This window comes from Haemaphysalis longicornis, unplaced genomic scaffold, assembly GCF_048455015.1.
Source record: "Haemaphysalis longicornis isolate Haplotype H1 unplaced genomic scaffold, Haemaphysalis longicornis Haplotype H1 scaffold_11, whole genome shotgun sequence".
Lineage (NCBI taxonomy): Eukaryota > Metazoa > Arthropoda > Arachnida > Ixodida > Ixodidae > Haemaphysalis > Haemaphysalis longicornis.
This window is the reverse complement of record NW_027526214.1, coordinates 111357355-111367960: the sequence shown is the minus strand read 5'-3', so window position 1 is coordinate 111367960 and position 10606 is coordinate 111357355. Positions and strand designations below refer to the sequence as shown.

At 47.6% G+C, this 10606-nt stretch overlaps 2 non-coding genes across 2 annotated transcripts; both read right to left on the bottom strand.

Annotated features, from left to right (window-relative positions):
* Positions 1–2844: 2844 nt before the first annotated feature.
* Positions 2845–2916, bottom strand: Trnar-ucu (transfer RNA arginine (anticodon UCU)). Its single transcript has one exon. It is a non-coding gene; the product is annotated as a tRNA-Arg (tRNA).
* Positions 2917–8585: 5669 nt separating this feature from the next.
* Positions 8586–8657, bottom strand: Trnar-ucu (transfer RNA arginine (anticodon UCU)). The gene has a single exon. It is a non-coding gene; the product is annotated as a tRNA-Arg (tRNA).
* Between the last annotated feature and the right edge of the window lie 1949 nt (positions 8658–10606).

Below are 10606 nucleotides of genomic sequence, written 5' to 3'. Positions count from 1 at the left end.
CACCTTTTGATTAGATCTCGAGTGCCTTACCAATTCGGCTATCTGGGCGACTGTGTTCTCCTTCACTTTCTGGGCTATTTATATTTTACTAGAAATGTATCTGACGCTTGAGGGTGGTAGCCAGCGCCACTTTGACTACACGGGGAGAAGGGGACCTTCTTTTCAACTTCCGGGGCGTGACTCGAACGTCTACAGCCTGTCATGAGCGGGTAACTGGCGGGAAGCCCTCTTATGCTACCTAGGCATCAAGGATGCCAGAACCGAACCCTCGCTAGGCTTTCGCAGAATAATATAGTAAGGAAAAGAGGGGCTTGATGAGGAAATACAGAAAGATAGGTCGGCAGTCTACAACGCCAAAGGAGGCATAGGGGTGTAGTTAGGCTCTTTTTTTTACTACGGTTAATGAAGTTAACATTTTATTTAAACATACGGAAGACTAAAAGAAAAACACGCGCCCACAGTGGCGACCGAACCCACACCTTCCGATTAGATCTCGAATGCCTTACCAATTCGGCTATCTGGGTGACTGTGTTCTCCTTCGCTGTCTGGGCTATTTATATTTTACTAGAAATGTATCTGACGCTTGAGGGTGGTAGCCAGCGCCACTTTGACTACACGGGGAGAAGGGGACCTTCTTTTCAACCCACGGGCCGTGACTCGAACTTCTACAGCCTGTCATGAGCGGGTAACTGGCGGGAAGCCCTCTTATGCTACCTAGGCATCAAGGCTGCCAGAATAGAGACCCTCGCTAGGTGTTCGCAGAATAATATAGTAAGGAAAAGAGGGGCTTGATGAGGAAATACAGAAAGATAGGTCGGCAGTCTACAACGCCAAAGGAGGCATAGGGGTGTAGTTAGGCTCTTTTTTTTACTTCGGGTAATGAAGTTAACATTTTGTTTAAATATACGGAAGAAAGAAAGAAAGAAAAACACGCGCCCAGAGTAGGGACCGAGCCCACGCCTTTCGATTAGATTTCGAATGCCTTACCAATTCGGCTATCTGGGTGACTGTGTTCTCCTTCGCTGTTTGGGCTATTTATATTTTACTAGAAATGTATCTAACGCTTGAGGGTGGTAGCCAGCGCCACTTTGACTACACGGGGAGAAGGGGACCTTCTTTTCAACCACCGGGGCGTGACTCGAACGTCTACAGCCTGTCATGAGCGGGTAACTGGCAAGAAGCCCTCTTATGCTACCTAGGCATCAAGGCTGCCAGAACCGAGACCCTCGCTAGGCTTTCGCTGAATTATATAGTAAGGAAATGAGGGGCTAGATGAGGAAATACAGAAATATAGGTCGGCAGTCTACAACGCTAAAGGAGGCATAGGGGTGAAGTTAGGCTCTTTTTTTACCTCGGGTAATGAAGTTAACATTTTGTTTAAATATACGGAAGAAAGACAGAAAGAAAAACACGCGCCCACAGTGGGCACCGAACCCACGCCTTTCGATTAGATCTCGAATGCCTTACCAATTCGGCTATCTGGGCGACTGTGTTCTCCTTCACTTTCTGGGCTATTTATATTTTACTAGAAATGTATCTGACGCTTGAGGGTGGTAGCCAGCGCCACTTTGACTACACGGGGAGAAGGGGACCTTCTTTTCAAGCCCCGGGGCGTGACTCGAACGTCTACAGCCTGTCATGAGCGGGTAACTGGCGGGAAGCCCTCCTATGCTACCTAGGCATCAAGGCTGCCAGATCCTAAACCCTCGCTAGGCTTTCGCAGAATAATATAGTAAGGAAATGAGGGGCTCGAGGAGGAAATACAGAAAGATAGGTCATCAGTCTACAATGCCAAAGGAGGCATAGGGGTGTAGTTAGGCTCTTTTTTTTACTACGGTTAATGAAGTTAACATTTTGTTTAAATATACGGAAGAAAGAAATAAAAACACGCGCCCAGAGTGGGGACCGAACCCACGCCTTTCGATTAGATCTCGAATGCCTTACCAATTCGGCTATCTGGGCGACTATGTTCTCCTTCGCTGTCTGGGCTATTTATATTATACTAGAAATGTATCTGATGCTTGAGGGTGGTAGCCAGCGCCACTTTGACTACACAGGGAGAAGGAGACCTTCTTTTCAACCCCTGGGGCGTGACTCGAACGTCTACAGCCGGTCATGAGCGGGTGACTGGCGGGAAGCCCTCTTATACTACGTAGGCATCAAGGCTGCCAGAACCGAGACCCTCGCTAGGCTTTCGCAGAATAATATAGTAAGGAAATGAGGGGCTCGATGAGGAAATACAGAAAGATAGGTCGGCAGTCTACAACGCCAAAGGAGGCTTAGGGGTGTAGTTAGTCTCTTTTTTACTTCGGGTAATGAAGTTACCATTTTGTTTTAATATACGGAAGAAAGAAAGAAAAACAAGGGCCCAGAGTGGGGACCGAACCCACGCCTTCCGATTAGATCTCGAATGCCTTACCAATTCGGCTATATGGGTGACTGTGTTCTCCTTCACTTTCTGGGCTATTTATATTTTACTAGAAATGTATCTGACGCTTGAGGGTGGTAGCCAGCGCCACTTTGACTACACGGGGAGAAGGGGACCTTCTTTTCAAGCCCCGGGGCGTGACTCGAATGTCTACAGCCGGTCATGAGCGGGTAACTGGCAGGAAGCCCTCCTATGCTACCTAGGCATCAAGGCTGCCAGATCCGAGACCCTCGCTAGGCTTTCGGAGAATAATATAGTAAGGAAATGAGGGGCTCGAGGAGGAAATACAGAAAGATAGGTCATCAGTCTACAATACCAAAGGAGGCATAGGGATGTAGTTAGGCTCTTTTTTTTACTACGGTTAATGAAGTTAACATTTTGTTTAAATATACAGAAGAAAGAAAGAAAAAAAAACGCGCCCAGAGTGGGGACCGAACCCACGCCTTTCGATTAGAACTCGAATGCCTTAACAATTCGGCTATCTGGGCGACTGTGTTCTCCTTCACTTTCTGGGCTATTTATATTTTACTAGAAGTGTATCTGACGCTTGAGGATGGTAGCCAGCGCCAATTTGACTACACGGGGAGAAGGGGACCTTCTTTTCAACCCCCGGGCCGTGACTCGAACGTCTACAGCCTGTCATGAGCGGGTAACTGTCGGGAAGCCCTCTTATACTACGTAGGCATCAAGGCTGCCTGAACCGAGACCCTCGCAAGGCTTTCGTAGAATAATATAGTAAGGAAATGAGGGGCTCGATGAGGAAATACAGAAAGATATGTCATCAGTCTACAATGCCAAAGGAGGCATAGGGGTGTAGTTAGGCTCTTTTTTTTACTACGGTAATGAAGTTAACATTTTGTTTATATATACGGAAGAAAGAAAGAAAGAAAAACACGCGCCCAGAGTGGGGACCGAACCCACGCCTTTCGATTAGATCTCGAATGCCTTACCAATTCGATATCTGGGTGACTGTGTTCTCCTTCGCTGTCTGGGGTATTTATATTACACTAGAAATGCATCTGATGCTTGAGGGTGGTAGCCAGCGCTACTTTGACTACACGGGGAGAAGGGGACCTTCTTTTCAACCCCCGGGGTGTGACTCGAACGTCTACAGCCTGTCATGAGTGGGTAACTGGCCGGAGGCTTTCTTATGCTACCTAGGCATCAAGGCTGCCAGAACCGAGACCCTCGCTAGGCTTTCACAGAATAATATAGTAAGGAAATGATGGGCTAGATGAGGAAATACAGAAAGATAGGTCGGCAGTCTACAATGCCAAAGGAGGCATAGGGGTGTAGTTAGGCTCTTTTTTTTACTACGGTAATGAAGTTAACATTTTGTTTAAATATACGGAAGAAAGAAAGAAAGAAAAACACGCGCCCAGAGTGGGGACCGAACCCACGCCTTTCGATTAGATCTCGAATGCCTTACCAATTCGATATCTGGGCGACTGTGTTCTTCACTTTCTGGGCTATTTATATTTTACTAGAAAAGTATCTGACGCTTGAGGGTGGTAGCCAGCGCCACTTTGACTAAACGGGGAGAAGGGGACCTTCTTTTCAACCCCCGGGGCGATACTCGAACGTCTACAGCCTGTCATGAGCGGGTAACTGGCGGGAAGCCCTCTTATGCTACCTAGGCATCAAGGCTGCCAGAACCGAAACCTTCACTAGGCTTTCGCAGAATAATATAGTAAGGAAATGAGGGGCTCGATGAGGAAATACAGAAAGATAGGTCGGCAGTCTACAACGCCAAAGGAGGCATAGGGGTGTAGTTGGGCTCTTTTTTTACCTCGGGTAATGAAGTTAACATTTTGTTTAAATATACGGAAGAAAGACAGAAAGAAAAACACGCGCCCACAGTGGGGACCGAACCCACGCCTTTCGATTAGATCTCGAATGCCTTACCACTTCGGCTATCTGGGCGACTGTGTTCTCCTTCACTTTCTGGGCTATTTATATTTTACTAGAAGTGTATCTGACGCTTGTGGGTGGTAGCCAGCGCCACTTTGACTACACGGGGAGAAGGGGACCTTCTTTTCAACCCCCGGGGCGTGACTCGAACGTCTACAGTCTGTCATGAGTGGGTAACTGGCGGGAGGCCTTCTTATGCTACCTACGCATCAAGGCTGCCAGAACCGAGACCCTCGCTAGGCTTTCGAAGAATAATATAGTAAGGAAATGAGGGGCTCGATGAGGAAATACAGAAAGATAGGTCGGCAGTCTACAACGCCAAAGGAGGCATAGGGGTGAAGTTGGGCTCTTTTTTTTACCTCGGGTAATGAAGTTAACAATTTGTTTAAATATACGGAAGAAAGACAGAAAGAAAAACACGCGCCCACAGTGGGGCCCGAACGCACGCCTTCTGATTAGATCTCGAATGCCTTACCAAATCGGCTATCTGGGCGCTGTGTTCTCCTCCACTTTCTGGGCTATTTATATTTTACTAGAAATGTATCTGACGCTTGACGGTGGTAGCCAGCGCCACTTTGACTACACGGGGAGAAGGGGACCTTCTTTTCAACCCCCGGGGCGTGACTCGAACGTCTACAGCCTGTCATGAGCGGGTAACTGGCGAGAAGCCCTCTTATGCTACCTATGCATCAAGGCTGCCATAACCGAGACCCTCGCTAGGCTTTCGCAGAATAATATAGTAAGGAAATGAGGGGCTCGATGAGGAAATACAGAAAGATAGGTCGGCAGTCTAACACGCCAAAGGAGGCATAGGGGTGAAGTTAGGCTATTTTTTTACCTCGGGTAATGAAGTTAACATTTTGTTTAAATATACGGAAGAAAGACAGAATGAAAAACACGCGCCCACAGTGGGGACCGAACCCACGCCTTTCGATTAGATCTCGAATGCCTTACCAATTCGGCTATCTGGGCTACTGTGTTCTCCTTCACTTTCTGGGCTATTTATATTTTACTAGAAGTGTATCTGACGCTTGAGGGTGGTAGCCAGCACCACTTTGACTACACGGGGAGAAGGGGACCTTCTTTTCAACCCCCGGGGCGTGACTCGAACGTCTACAGCCTGTCATGAGAGGGTAACTGGCGGGAAGCCCTCTTATACTACATAGGCGTCAAGGCTGCCAGAACCAAGGCCCTCGCTAGGCTTTCGCAGAATAATATAGTAAGGAAATGAGGGGCTCGATGAGGAAATACAGAAAGATAGTTCGTTAGTCTACAACGCCAAAGGAGGCATAGACGTGTAATTAGGCTCTTTTTTTACCTCGGGTAATGAAGTTAACATTTTGTTTAAATATACGGAAGAAAGACAGAAAGAAAAACACGCGCCCACAGTGGGGACCGAACCCACGCCTTTCGATTAGATCTCGAATGCCTTACCAATTCGGCTATCTGGGCGACGGTGTTCTCCTTCACTTTCTGGGCTATTTATATTTTACTAGAAATGTATCTGACGCTTGAGGGTGGTAGCCAGCGCCACTTTGACTACACGGGGAGAAGGGGACCTTCTTTTCAACTTCCGGGGCGTGACTCGAACGTCTACAGCCTGTCATGAGCGGGTAACTGGCGGGAAGCCCTCTTATGCTACCTAGGCATCAAGGCTGCCAGAACCGAACCCTCGCTAGGCTTTCGCAGAATAATATAGTAAGGAAAAGAGGGGCTTGATGAGGAAATACAGAAAGATAGGTCGGCAGTCTACAACGCCAAAGGAGGCATAGGGGTGTAGTTAGGCTCTTTTTTTTACTACGGTTAATGAAGTTAACATTTTATTTAAACATACGGAAGACTAAAAGAAAAACACGCGCCCACAGTGGCGACCGAACCCACACCTTCCGATTAGATCTCGAATGCCTTACCAATTCGGCTATCTGGGTGACTGTGTTCTCCTTCGCTGTCTGGGCTATTTATATTTTACTAGAAATGTATCTGACGCTTGAGGGTGGTAGCCAGCGCCACTTTGACTACACGGGGAGAAGGGGACCTTCTTTTCAACCCACGGGCCGTGACTCGAACTTCTACAGCCTGTCATGAGCGGGTAACTGGCGGGAAGCCCTCTTATGCTACCTAGGCATCAAGGCTGCCAGAATAGAGACCCTCGCTAGGTGTTCGCAGAATAATATAGTAAGGAAAAGAGGGGCTTGATGAGGAAATACAGAAAGATAGGTCGGCAGTCTACAACGCCAAAGGAGGCATAGGGGTGTAGTTAGGCTCTTTTTTTACTTCGGGTAATGAAGTTAACATTTTGTTTAAATATACGGAAGAAAGAAAGAAAGAAAAACACGCGCCCAGAGTAGGGACCGAGCCCACGCCTTTCGATTAGATTTCGAATGCCTTACCAATTCGGCTATCTGGGTGACTGTGTTCTCCTTCGCTGTTTGGGCTATTTATATTTTACTAGAAATGTATCTAACGCTTGAGGGTGGTAGCCAGCGCCACTTTGACTACACGGGGAGAAGGGGACCTTCTTTTCAACCACCGGGGCGTGACTCGAACGTCTACAGCCTGTCATGAGCGGGTAACTGGCAAGAAGCCCTCTTATGCTACCTAGGCATCAAGGCTGCCAGAACCGAGACCCTCGCTAGGCTTTCGCTGAATTATATAGTAAGGAAATGAGGGGCTAGATGAGGAAATACAGAAATATAGGTCGGCAGTCTACAACGCTAAAGGAGGCATAGGGGTGAAGTTAGGCTCTTTTTTTACCTCGGGTAATGAAGTTAACATTTTGTTTAAATATACGGAAGAAAGACAGAAAGAAAAACACGCGCCCACAGTGGGCACCGAACCCACGCCTTTCGATTAGATCTCGAATGCCTTACCAATTCGGCTATCTGGGCGACTGTGTTCTCCTTCACTTTCTGGGCTATTTATATTTTACTAGAAATGTATCTGACGCTGGAGGGTGGTAGCCAGCGCCACTTTGACTACACGGGGAGAAGGGGACCTTCTTTTCAAGCCCCGGGGCGTGACTCGAACGTCTACAGCCTGTCATGAGCGGGTAACTGGCGGGAAGCCCTCCTATGCTACCTAGGCATCAAGGCTGCCAGATCCTAAACCCTCGCTAGGCTTTCGCAGAATAATATAGTAAGGAAATGAGGGGCTCGAGGAGGAAATACAGAAAGATAGGTCATCAGTCTACAATGCCAAAGGAGGCATAGGGGTGTAGTTAGGCTCTTTTTTTTACTACGGTTAATGAAGTTAACATTTTGTTTAAATATACGGAAGAAAGAAATAAAAACACGCGCCCAGAGTGGGGACCGAACCCACGCCTTTCGATTAGATCTCGAATGCCTTACCAATTCGGCTATCTGGGCGACTATGTTCTCCTTCGCTGTCTGGGCTATTTATATTATACTAGAAATGTATCTGATGCTTGAGGGTGGTAGCCAGCGCCACTTTGACTACACAGGGAGAAGGAGACCTTCTTTTCAACCCCTGGGGCGTGACTCGAACGTCTACAGCCGGTCATGAGCGGGTGACTGGCGGGAAGCCCTCTTATACTACGTAGGCATCAAGGCTGCCAGAACCGAGACCCTCGCTAGGCTTTCGCAGAATAATATAGTAAGGAAATGAGGGGCTCGATGAGGAAATACAGAAAGATAGGTCGGCAGTCTACAACGCCAAAGGAGGCTTAGGGGTGTAGTTAGTCTCTTTTTTACTTCGGGTAATGAAGTTACCATTTTGTTTTAATATACGGAAGAAAGAAAGAAAAACAAGGGCCCAGAGTGGGGACCGAACCCACGCCTTCCGATTAGATCTCGAATGCCTTACCAATTCGGCTATATGGGTGACTGTGTTCTCCTTCACTTTCTGGGCTATTTATATTTTACTAGAAATGTATCTGACGCTTGAGGGTGGTAGCCAGCGCCACTTTGACTACACGGGGAGAAGGGGACCTTCTTTTCAAGCCCCGGGGCGTGACTCGAACGTCTACAGCCGGTCATGAGCGGGTAACTGGCAGGAAGCCCTCCTATGCTACCTAGGCATCAAGGCTGCCAGATCCGAGACCCTCGCTAGGCTTTCGGAGAATAATATAGTAAGGAAATGAGGGGCTCGAGGAGGAAATACAGAAAGATAGGTCATCAGTCTACAATACAAAGGAGGCATAGGGATGTAGTTAGGCTCTTTTTTTTACTACGGTTAATGAAGTTAACATTTTGTTTAAATATACAGAAGAAAGAAAGAAAAAAAAACGCGCCCAGAGTGGGGACCGAACCCACGCCTTTCGATTAGAACTCGAATGCCTTAACAATTCGGCTATCTGGGCGACTGTGTTCTCCTTCACTTTCTGGGCTATTTATATTTTACTAGAAGTGTATCTGACGCTTGAGGATGGTAGCCAGCGCCAATTTGACTACACGGGGAGAAGGGGACCTTCTTTTCAACCCCCGGGCCGTGACTCGAACGTCTACAGCCTGTCATGAGCGGGTAACTGTCGGGAAGCCCTCTTATACTACGTAGGCATCAAGGCTGCCACAACCGAGACCCTCGCAAGGCTTTCGTAGAATAATATAGTAAGGAAATGAGGGGCTCGATGAGGAAATACAGAAAGATATGTCATCAGTCTACAATGCCAAAGGAGGCATAGGGGTGTAGTTAGGCTCTTTTTTTTACTACGGTAATGAAGTTAACATTTTGTTTAAATATACGGAAGAAAGAAAGAAAGAAAAACACGCGCCCAGAGTGGGGACCGAACCCACGCCTTTCGATTAGATCTCGAATGCCTTACCAATTCGATATCTGGGTGACTGTGTTCTCCTTCGCTGTCTGGGGTATTTATATTACACTAGAAATGCATCTGATGCTTGAGGGTGGTAGCCAGCGCTACTTTGACTACACGGGGAGAAGGGGACCTTCTTTTCAACCCCCGGGGTGTGACTCGAACGTCTACAGCCTGTCATGAGTGGGTAACTGGCCGGAGGCTTTCTTATGCTACCTAGGCATCAAGGCTGCCAGAACCGAGACCCTCGCTAGGCTTTCACAGAATAATATAGTAAGGAAATGATGGGCTAGATGAGGAAATACAGAAAGATAGGTCGGCAGTCTACAATGCCAAAGGAGGCATAGGGGTGTAGTTAGGCTCTTTTTTTTACTACGGTAATGAAGTTAACATTTTGTTTAAATATACGGAAGAAAGAAAGAAAGAAAAACACGCGCCCAGAGTGGGGACCGAACCCACGCCTTTCGATTAGATCTCGAATGCCTTACCAATTCGATATCTGGGCGACTGTGTTCTTCACTTTCTGGGCTATTTATATTTTACTAGAAAAGTATCTGACGCTTGAGGGTGGTAGCCAGCGCCACTTTGACTAAACGGGGAGAAGGGGACCTTCTTTTCAACCCCCGGGGCGATACTCGAACGTCTACAGCCTGTCATGAGCGGGTAACTGGCGGGAAGCCCTCTTATGCTACCTAGGCATCAAGGCTGCCAGAACCGAAACCTTCACTAGGCTTTCGCAGAATAATATAGTAAGGAAATGAGGGGCTCGATGAGGAAATACAGAAAGATAGGTCGGCAGTCTACAACGCCAAAGGAGGCATAGGGGTGTAGTTGGGCTCTTTTTTTACCTCGGGTAATGAAGTTAACATTTTGTTTAAATATACGGAAGAAAGACAGAAAGAAAAACACGCGCCCACAGTGGGGACCGAACCCACGCCTTTCGATTAGATCTCGAATGCCTTACCACTTCGGCTATCTGGGCGACTGTGTTCTCCTTCACTTTCTGGGCTATTTATATTTTACTAGAAGTGTATCTGACGCTTGTGGGTGGTAGCCAGCGCCACTTTGACTACACGGGGAGAAGGGGACCTTCTTTTCAACCCCCGGGGCGTGACTCGAACGTCTACAGTCTGTCATGAGTGGGTAACTGGCGGGAGGCCTTCTTATGCTACCTACGCATCAAGGCTGCCAGAACCGAGACCCTCGCTAGGCTTTCGAAGAATAATATAGTAAGGAAATGAGGGGCTCGATGAGGAAATACAGAAAGATAGGTCGGCAGTCTACAACGCCAAAGGAGGCATAGGGGTGAAGTTGGGCTCTTTTTTTTACCTCGGGTAATGAAGTTAACAATTTGTTTAAATATACGGAAGAAAGACAGAAAGAAAAACACGCGCCCACAGTGGGGCCCGAACGCACGCCTTCTGATTAGATCTCGAATGCCTTACCAAATCGGCTATCTGGGCGCTGTGTTCTCCTCCACTTTCTGGGCTATTTAT